General features: G+C 38.0%; 1 pseudogene; it reads right to left on the bottom strand.

Annotated features, from left to right (window-relative positions):
• Positions 1-2,269: 2,269 nt before the first annotated feature.
• Positions 2,270-2,602, bottom strand: LOC131755670 (large ribosomal subunit protein eL33 pseudogene; annotated as a pseudogene).
• Positions 2,603-10,245: the final 7,643 nt, after the last annotated feature.

The raw sequence follows: 10,245 nt of genomic DNA, 5'->3' as shown, positions 1-10,245 counted from the left end.
ATATTGCATTTGGGTGTTATGTCTCTCAAGTATTTTTAATCCAGAATAATGTCCCTCCCCTCTCTCCCCCACTCATTTATGCCACTGATTGGTTGAAGAAACTGGTGAGTTGTGCTGTGGGATGTTCAACAAAAGGTTTTGGATGGATACTTCTTCATGGTGTGGTTTAACTTGTTTCTTTAGCTTCTAAATGTCCTGTATGTTGGAAGTTAGATCTAACCCCTTGATAAGGTCTTTTTGGCAAGAATACTTCATAGGTGGTACTATGTACTTCACAATCCATCATATCAGGATGTGCATAATGTTCAATGATCCCACTTTGATGGACAACATTGATAAGTGGGTTCCAACACTGAAAGATTGATCTCTTCATTATAAAGCTTCCTATCCACCATTTACCCTTTTTTTTTTAACATCCACTGATTTTCACCTTAATTATTTTATGAGACATTGAAAAATAATGACTTTCTTTTTAAAAAAATGTTTATGTGCTGTGGAGTTTCAGGAGAAATGTGTACTTTGGTAAACATCTGAAGGGCAGGTTCTGAATTGACTATTTATTTTAAAATTTATTTATTTATTTATTTTTGGCTGCACTGGGTCTTCATTGCTGCATGTGGGCTTTTCTTTAGTTGCGGCAAGCAGAGGCTACTCCTCGTTGCAGTATGCAGGCTTCTCATTGTGGTGGCTTCTCTTGTTGTGGAGCACGGGCTCTAGGCATGCAGGCTTCAGTAGTTGTGGCACATGGGCTCAGTAGTTGTGGCTCACGGCCTCTAGAATGCAGGCTCAGTAGTTGTGGCGCATGGGCTTAGTTGCTCCGCGGCATGTGGGATCTTCCCGGACCAGGGCTTGAACCTGTGTCCCCTGCATTGGCAGGTGGATTCTTAACCACTGTGCCACCAGGGAAGTCCAGAGTTGACTATTTAGATAGAGCAGAGAGACCAATAACAATTAAACACAATGTGATTTGAAGCAATTTATTTTAAATATTTCATGTGTCTTAGAAAATAAAACTTTTACAAAGAAAAAAATTGTATGTGGAAAATTTTAAGTATTTACAAAACTAGAGAAAATAATATAATGAATTTCCACATACCTATCACCTAACTTCAATATTTGTCAACACAAGGCTAATATCTATAGCTCCTACTTCCACCACCCCAGATTATTTTATTATTTTAAAGTAAATCCAGATGTCATAGAATTTTATCTGTAAATATTTGAATATGTATCACCAAGGGTGTAGGACTCTTTTAAAAAACTTAACAATATCATTCTCCCACCTAAAAAGTTTTTAAAAGAATTTATTTACATCATCAAATAACCAGTGTTCACATTTTATTTATCATATTACTTAAAAAAAAATCATACAGTTTTTCTTGGTCAGGATTAGAATCCAAATATGTTCCATTCATTGCTGAATGTCTGTTTAGTTAGTCTCTTTTAATCCAAACTTATCCCATTGTGATAGATATTTTTATATGTCAACTTGACTGGGCCAGATATTTGGTCAAATATTATTTCCCAGATATCTAGTCAAATGTTATTCTAGTTGTTTCTGTGAGAATGTTTGTTTTTGTTTTTGGTGGGTTTTTTGGGGGGGAGTGATGAATTTAACATTTAAATAAGTAGACTGTGTAAAGCAGCTTGCTCTCCCTAATGGGGGTGGGCCTCACACAATCAGTTGATAGTCTGAATAGCACAAAAGGCTGACCCTCTCCTGAATAAGGGAGAATTCCACCTACTGACTGCCTTTAAGCTGGATTATCATTTTTTCCCCTTCCCTTTGGGTTCAAACTGAAGCTTCAGCTTCTCCAGGGTCTAGAAATTGCTGGCCTTTGGAACTGAAGTACACCATCAGCTCTCCTGGGTCTCCAGCTTGCTGACTGCAGATCTTAGGACTTGTCAGTCACCATAATCATGTGAGCCAATTTCTTATAATAATTCACTCTTCTCTAGATTGATCTATCTATCTACCTATCTATCTATACTATTGGTTCTGTTTCTCTGGAGAACCTTGATTAATACGCCCATAAATCTTCTTGTTGTTGTTGAAGAAATTGGGTTGTATTTCCCATAGTTTCCATTGTCCACTGGATTTTGCATCCTAGTCTTGTCATTTAACATGTTCCTCTGTCCTTTAAGTTTCCTGTAAATTGGATCTAATGATTAACCTGAGTGACATTGGATTTTTGATTTCCAAGACAATTTTTTAAAGTTTTTTACAAGAGAACAGATCCACACTTTTATTTATTTACTTTCAATAAGTTTAAGTCCTTGAAGGGTACAGCATCACATGGATTCTGTGTCCAATGGCCTTAGCAGGAAGATTGCTTCAGAATTTGGCACAAACCATGCCAGTGTTTCCATGAACATGTGTTATCTTTCCTCAGATTACTCTGGTTTTGTTAGGCTTTTCAGCAGGAGTTACTGTGTTGTTCTTTGCTTTGTACACATTAGCACATCTCTTGCCTAGATAGAATTCAGTTTCATCTCGAGCATATACACCTTCAATTTTCAAGAGAGCTGTGAGTTCCCTCTGGTTCCATAGACCCCACTTATAGCCAGCAAAAATGGCCTTGGACCGCAGCCTTCCAGACATATTTGTTGTTTTAGAAGTCCTGTTCCCAGCAGGCATTCACCAGTTCCAAGATGACTGAGCTCCAGGACAATTTTGTGAGTAGTGTTGTGTGTACTTCTATCAGGTGGTACAGAAAGTCCAGTTGTGTTCTTTGTGATGTTAGCAGCCACTGATGATCGTTGACTAGATGAATTCATTAGAGATTGCAAGATGCTGATATTCTAATTCTATTGTTCCTTCTTTCCATGTGTAATTCTATAAAGAGAAAGTTTGCTTGTCAAGTATTGGTTACTCTGAAGTAGTGTGTATAGGAAATACAGGAGTAATGATTAATTCTTTAGTTACCAGTTTTCAAGTTTAATGAATCAGTTCGCTAGCACCCTCCAAAAGTGACAAATTAGTTGGAGTTTTTAAAAGTATTATGTTAAACACAAGGCTTGAATACATTTGATGTGTTTTAATCTGTTGCAGTTATTAACCTTAGCGATGTTCAAATTAACCATTCTTGGCCAGTGAGAGTTTATTCTAGAAGGCTTCTAAGGTTTTTCTTTTTAATTAATTAATTAATTAGTTATATATTTTTGGCTGCGTTGCGTTTTCACTGCTGTGCATGGGCTTTCTCTAGTTGCAGTGAGCGGGGGGCTACTCTTGGTTGTGGTGCGTGGGCTTCTCATTGCGGTGGCTTCGTTTGTTGCAGAGCATGAGCTCTAGGTGTGCAGGCTTCAGTAGTTGTGGCACATGGGCTCAGTAGTTGTGGCGCACGGGCTTAGTTGCTCCATGGCATGTGGGATCTTCCCGGACCAGGGATCGAACCCGTGTCCCCTGCATTGGCAGGCGGATTCTTAACCACTGCACCACCAGGGAAGTCCCTCCTGAGTTTTTTTGATATGAACCTGGTAGTCTCTGGAATCAGCCACTTCTCCAAGGAGCTCAAGTTCCTTTTAATGAGGAATGATCTGTAGAAAACACAATCTGGCCACTAGGGTTCTCCTTGCTCCATGTGTCTAAAACAAAATGAGCTCAGAATAGACCTCCCTTCCTGACTCTTGGACTGAAGAGCTCCTATAGAAAGTCACTTTGCCCTACAGACAAAAAGTTACCCAATTTTTAAGGGTTATGTAGGAAAGTGATAAGAAGTGGAGAGAACTGGCGTAGATTCTGGACAGACACCTACAGTTTATGATCCCTGCCAGAAAAATCAAGTCTTTCTGATCTGAAAACAGCTTGAAATTAACAGCAGAAATTAACTATGGCATCCCTGGGTAGTGCAGACAATGTAAAGAGGACATTCCATAGTCTACCTAGGCCACCCTCAGGGTCGACATGGCTCCAGATTCTGCCAAGCTGATAACCAATTGGTATGAGAAAAAAGACCACAGACTCAAAATTTAAAAATAAATATTTGTTATTTCCAACAAAATAAGGGAGGAGGGAGATGCTCACCAGCCAGTAGCCAAAGGACCCTCACACCCCGGTTCCCTACCGCACCAAGGTTGTATGATTCCTTTTATCCTTAAGAGAACAAGCTGAGATCCTCTGGTCAGTAGGGAAGTTGTAGCTTCAGGACTTTCAGGTAAGGAGAAGAGGGTCTCCTGACACTTAGGAAGCAGAGATAAAATTTTGGGATACCTATCAGGGAAGAAGAAAGTGGGCCTTATTTATTATTGTAAGTTAAAAAAGGTAAAAAATGCTACTTTAAAAAGGGACTGAAACATGCATTTGAATGGGATCACATTGTTAGTCCTGTAAAATATTAAGGACTCATCTTTTTTGTGGAGACTTCAACTCTCTTTCTGTACCTACAACCATTTACTCTCTCTTATTGTGGAGGTGCTGATTTTATCTTCCTTGATCAGTAAGACCTTGCAAAGACACTGGCATTTCATTTCTTTTTTCCTTTCCTTTTTAAGGGATTTAACTTTGGAATCTTCCAACGGAAGTTTGGCGAATGCCAGATCCCCAGAATTTGGGGGATTTTTCTTTGTTTTAAACAAAAATTGTACAGGATTCTTCTTGTTCATGTTAGCGATCATCTAATCACAGAGTCGAACACTTTCTCCCCTATACAGAAAAATAAACTAAGCATGCTTTACAATAAAATCTGTCTTTTCTGATAGAAACCTGAACCACTGAAAATAAGAGAAACAACTAGAAGCAGAGTAGAGTCCCAGACTAAGGTCTATGTTTGAGAGGCTTTGAAAGTAATCCCTGGGGTTTGGATTATTTTCACAAGGGTTATGAAAGTTTATTCAAGTTTGTTGCTCCGTTTTGCACCTCTGCAATAAAAGCAAAATGACAACCAGTACATAAGGGGTTAGCTTGACAAAGTAGACTTCCTTGTGTTAATTTTGAAGTTTTTTTCTTACTATATCTGTCTATAGGCAGGTACAGATAGATATATGAAAATGTTCTTGCCTGTAAAATTTGTATTCATAAATGTGTTGCCGATGGATCACTTGGGCCTGTACACATACCAATCAGCATGACCACTTCCATCTTAAAATCAAATCTAAAAAACAAAATTTATTTTATATATGTATGTATATATATAAAGGACTGTGGGTCGTATACAAACTATTGCAAACATTTGTACAAATCTGTCTTTTTTTAAAATATAAATTTATTTATTTATTTTTGTATGTGCTGGGTCTTCGTTGCTACGCACGGGCTTTCTCTAGTTGCCGCGAGCGGGGGCTGCTCTTCGTTTCAGCGCGTGGCTTCTCATTGCGGTGGCTTCACTTGTTCCAGAGCATGGGCTCTAGGCACGCGGGCTTCAGTAGTTGTGCACACGGCCTCAGTAGTTGTGGCTCATGGGCTCTAGAGCGCAGGCTCAGTAGTTGTGGCACACAGGTTTATTTGCTCCGCGGCATGTGGGATCTTCCCAGACCAGGGCTGCGAACCCATGTCCCCTGCGGTGGCAGGCGTATTCTTAACCACTGCTCCACCGGGGAAGTCCTTGCAAACCTGTCTTGATATAAAGGAAAAGCAAAATCTGTATAACATTATTACTACTTGAATACCTCTGTGACTGATTTTGTTTTCATTTTAAATATAAACTTTTTTGTGGAAAAAGAAAAAAAAAGACCTTGCATTGGAGCACTGCCCCTTCACCCTTGCTCTGATACACTGATATACTGCCCCTTCACAAGACTTTCTGATTAGATCTCTCTTTTGTTCTTCTCACTAAGCAGGAAAACCAGTTTAGGCCGTCTTATAACCAGAAAGGATCTCACTGTCCAGGATGCAATAGGGAGCTTCTTAGTAATCTCGGTCACCTCACTTTCTTAGGTTTGACCCACAGTCAGACTCTCCAAATTTCAGATCTTTCCTCCTTATCTGCAGAGCTATCTCATCAGAGGAGCTTGTGATCCTCATAGATCACCTCCAAGAGCACAAGTCCCAGAAATAAGTGAATGACACTCAGGCAGCTGAGCAATTAGGAGGGTGGGTGCTGGCATTAGATTGCCTGGATTCAACTTCTAGCCCCATCACTTGCCAGCTGAGTGACCTCAGCCAAGTACTTCACTCATTTTTGTGTATTTTAGCGTCCTCTGAAATGGTGATTATATTAATTCTCTACCTTGTATAACTGCTATGAAGAATGAGCCAAACACTGTATGAAAAATTCTTAGCATGATGTTTTAAGTTCTGGTATATAAAGTGTTCAATAAATGATATCTGTTATTATTATCTTTCATGTGGCAGTGTAGTCTTCTGAAACAGAAACAGTTCAGCACCTCTGGACAGAAAATTCCAGCCTTAGTCGTTGTCACTCATCAGTATTGCTTTGACATTGGATTGCATTCTTTTGTTTGAATTAATAACCTTCTTGGTTTCTAGAAAAGAAGGTTTGGCTTCTGGTTTTACTTTCTAGAAATCTTTAAGGGGCCAAACCATCCTGCCCATTGTAGAGGGGGAATCTCTCCCTCAGACACCCAGCAGGGGAGAGTCCTCACTCATGTTTAGTGTGATCTTGCCTGTGCAGAGCCGGTTTAATAAACCCTTCTCCTCCACCTGCCCCCACCAACACATTCTTGCTGTCCCTGAAATCAGGAAGTGGCAGCATCGCCCCACTCAGTCACCTGTGGTTTCTCTCTCACTCAGAACTGGAATCCAGCCTTGTCGGCCCCCACTGACATCAGTTTGTTTCCAGATGCCATTTTCTTTCACCTAGGTTTGGGGTAATAGCCTCCTTCATTATTCACCTGTATCTGCCTGCAGTCTTGCCTCTTTCAAGTTCACTGCTTTGGCCATAAGAAGGTTATTTCAGTGGATGGTGAAGGTCTAGGTCAGACTGGAAATTGAAGAGAAAAAAGAAAATGGAGACAGTGAATGCAGGGAACACATAAGGAGCTTACCTGAGAGCAGAGGAGAGAATGGAGATAAAACAGGTTTTCCAGAATGATCAGCAGGAAAATTCCTTAAAACAAACATGATTATGGCCAAGGGGACAGGGATGAAGGATGAAGAAAGCAGCCTGTGTCCCAGGATCTGGTGCGAGAAGAAAAGAAAAGATAGGGTCATTTAAGGCTTTAATTATGAAACATTTTTGTGTGTTTTTAGACATCATGATAAAAATATTTAAGTTCATTTATTGTATTATGGTCCAACTGTATAAGTGAGCAATGTTTAGATAACATTAATATAGTACAAGGAGAAATTAGTGAGCAATATATTATTTTTTTATTCCTTATAGAGGTACGAAAGGAGGATTTTTTTTAAATGTTGTAACCATTCATTTTAACTTGTTTTCGGTTTCTATACCCCAAATGAAAGGTTTTTTCCCCCAACACCAGGGCGATTTTCTGTCAATAATTGACTGCACTGGCAGTAGCAGCTTTCACATGAATCCTCCACCCACAGTTCCACAGAGGACAATAAAATGGCACTCAGAGCCTCAGAGGGCTCTGCTTCTAAACCCAAGATAAATCCCATTCAGCCCTCCTTTCCTTAGCTTGCAGGTTCCTGTTTTGTTTTGGATAATAGTCTGAGGGTTTTTTGTTTCTGTTTTTGTTTTTTCCTTTGTTGACTCTTTAAAGGAACACTTGAATCTTCATTCTAGATTGAAGTTTGCCACCAGGGAACACCATCACACTTTCAATCTTTGTGTTCTACATCAAAGACCACCTTTACTGGGCTTTGTCTTCATCTCATCTGATTTTTCTGGGTTATTGCATTTATCTTTCGTTAGTGAATTAAAACGTTCCATCTGCACAATAAATCTCCCCAATGGTTAAATACTTCACAGTTTACAAAACTGTTTCAATGAGTTGTTCCTCAACGCTGCTGTGAGGTAGGCTGCAAAGTTCTTTGTGGCTTCATATTATTTTATTTTATTTTTTAACATCTTTATTGGAGTATAATTGCTTTACAATGGTGTGTTAGTTTCTGCTTTATAACAAAGTGAATCAGCTATACATATACATATGTCCCCATATCTCCTCCCTCTTGAGTCTCCCTCCTACCCTCCTTATCCCACTCCTCTAGGTGGTCACAAACCACCTAGCTGATCTTCCTGTGCTATGCAGCTACTTCCCACTAGCTATCCACCCTATGTTTGGTAGTGTATATATGTCCATGCCACTCTCTCACTTCGTCACAGCTTACACTTCCCCCTCCCCATATCCTCAAGTCCATGCTCCAGTAGGTCTGTGTCTTTATTCCTGTCTTACCCCTAGGTACTTCATGACCTTTTTTTTTTTTTTTTTTCCTCTTAGATTCCATATATATGTGTTAGCATACAGTATTTGTTTTTCTCTTTCTGACTTACTTCACTCTGTATGACAGAGTCTAGGTCCATGCACCTCACTACAAATAACTCAGTTTCGTTTCTTTTTATGGCTGAGTAATATTCCATTGTATATATGTGCCACATCTTCTTTATCCATTCATCTGTTGATGGACACTTAGGTTACTTCCATGTCCTGGCTATTGTAAATAGAGCTGCAGTGAACATTTTGGTACATGACTCTTTTTGAATTATGGTTTTCTCAGGTTATATGCCCAATAGTGGGATTGCTGGGTCGTATGGTAGTTCTATTCGTAGTTTTTTAAGGAACCTCCATACTGTTCTCTGTAGTGGCTGTATCAATTTACATTCCCACCAACAGTGCAAGAGGGTTCCCTTTTCTTCACACCCTCTCCAGCATTTATTGTTTCCAGATTTTTTGATGATGGCCATTCTGACCGGTGTGAGATGATATCTCATTGTAGTTTTGATTTGCATTTCTCTAATGATTAATGATGTTGAACATTCTTTCATGTGTTTGCTGGCAATCTGTATATCTTCTTTGGAGAAATGTCTGTTTAGGTCTTCTGCCCATTTTTGGATTGGGTTGTTTGTTTTTTTGTTATTGAGATACATGAGCTGCTTGTAAATTTTGGAGATGAATCCTTTGTCAGTTGCTTCATTTGCAAATATTTTCTCCCATTCTGAAGGTTGTCTTTTGGTCTTGTTTATGGTTTCCTTTGCTGTTCAAAAGCTTTTAAGTTTCTCTTCTATACTTTAAATAATTGTCATTTATATTTAATAATTGGATAGAAGATGCAAGGATAACTTATGAGAACATAATATCACTTAGGACACCTACATTGTTTCTAGAATTTATATGAGGTAAACATGACCACTTATTCATTTTGGTTTATGTTTGATGTATTTTATTTCAGATCTTTGTCTTATGGGTCAATATTCATAGGAAAATTTATACACTGGAATATAAGAGCATACATAGAATTTTTAACATTTGTTGTCAATCCTACATATAATTTTGAACTAAGTAGGAAACGAAAAATATGAAATATTTTTATTTCTAGTTTATAGAAGAGCAAAGAGTAACGTATCTTTTAAAATGATCTCATTAATTTAAAAAATAGGGAACTGAATTGTATAATTAAAACTGCAAACAGTTTGATTTGTGGTGGCATTGGGCTTATGAGTGAAATTTTCTTCATTTTATTTCAATTTTTGTTAAGGCTGTTACAGCTATCATGTATGACAAATAAATAAAATTAAACTATTGAAAAAAACTGCAACATTATACATGATGTATATGTAAATTATTTTTTTCAATTAATTCTATGTTTAAAAACATTGAAAACTATTAAAATATCTCGACATTTTTGTAATTGCATCTGAGGCTAATAATTTTCAGAGGATTGGTTATTATCATAGATAAGATTAAACCAGATAAAGAATCTTATTGGTCGTTAATAATTGACCAATAGAAAGATGTAGCTATCATCTAAAGTAAATGAAGTATTTTAATTTAGTTGCATAACATAGAATGCAGTGAATTCTCAATTAGAACAAAATTAACCCACAAATAATCAGAGTTTCCTTTGGTCAATCTTTTAAGGAGAAACAGGGAAAATCAAGAACACACATACACTATGTGTCTATATCCGCCAACTTTTAGTATGTGTTTGGCTCGGCTAGAGACTGAGGTCAATTGTTTTGTCTAGATTTAGAAAAATTTTTATGAAGTTTGAAATTAATGGTCAGTACTGAGTTAAACAAACAAAACTCAATTAAAAACACTGATGTCCCCAAAGAAAATAAATATTTTTTATTCAGTATAAATTAAATAATGCATAGTAAGATAAACAGAATCACAGAACCACAGCAGCATTTTGTCTTTGACATGGAGTAAAGCTGAGAATTTTAG

Source organism: Kogia breviceps, chromosome 4 (assembly GCF_026419965.1).
Source record: "Kogia breviceps isolate mKogBre1 chromosome 4, mKogBre1 haplotype 1, whole genome shotgun sequence".
Lineage (NCBI taxonomy): Eukaryota > Metazoa > Chordata > Mammalia > Artiodactyla > Physeteridae > Kogia > Kogia breviceps.
The sequence above is the reverse complement of the archived record's forward strand: the minus strand, read 5'-3'. Positions and strand labels throughout refer to the sequence as shown.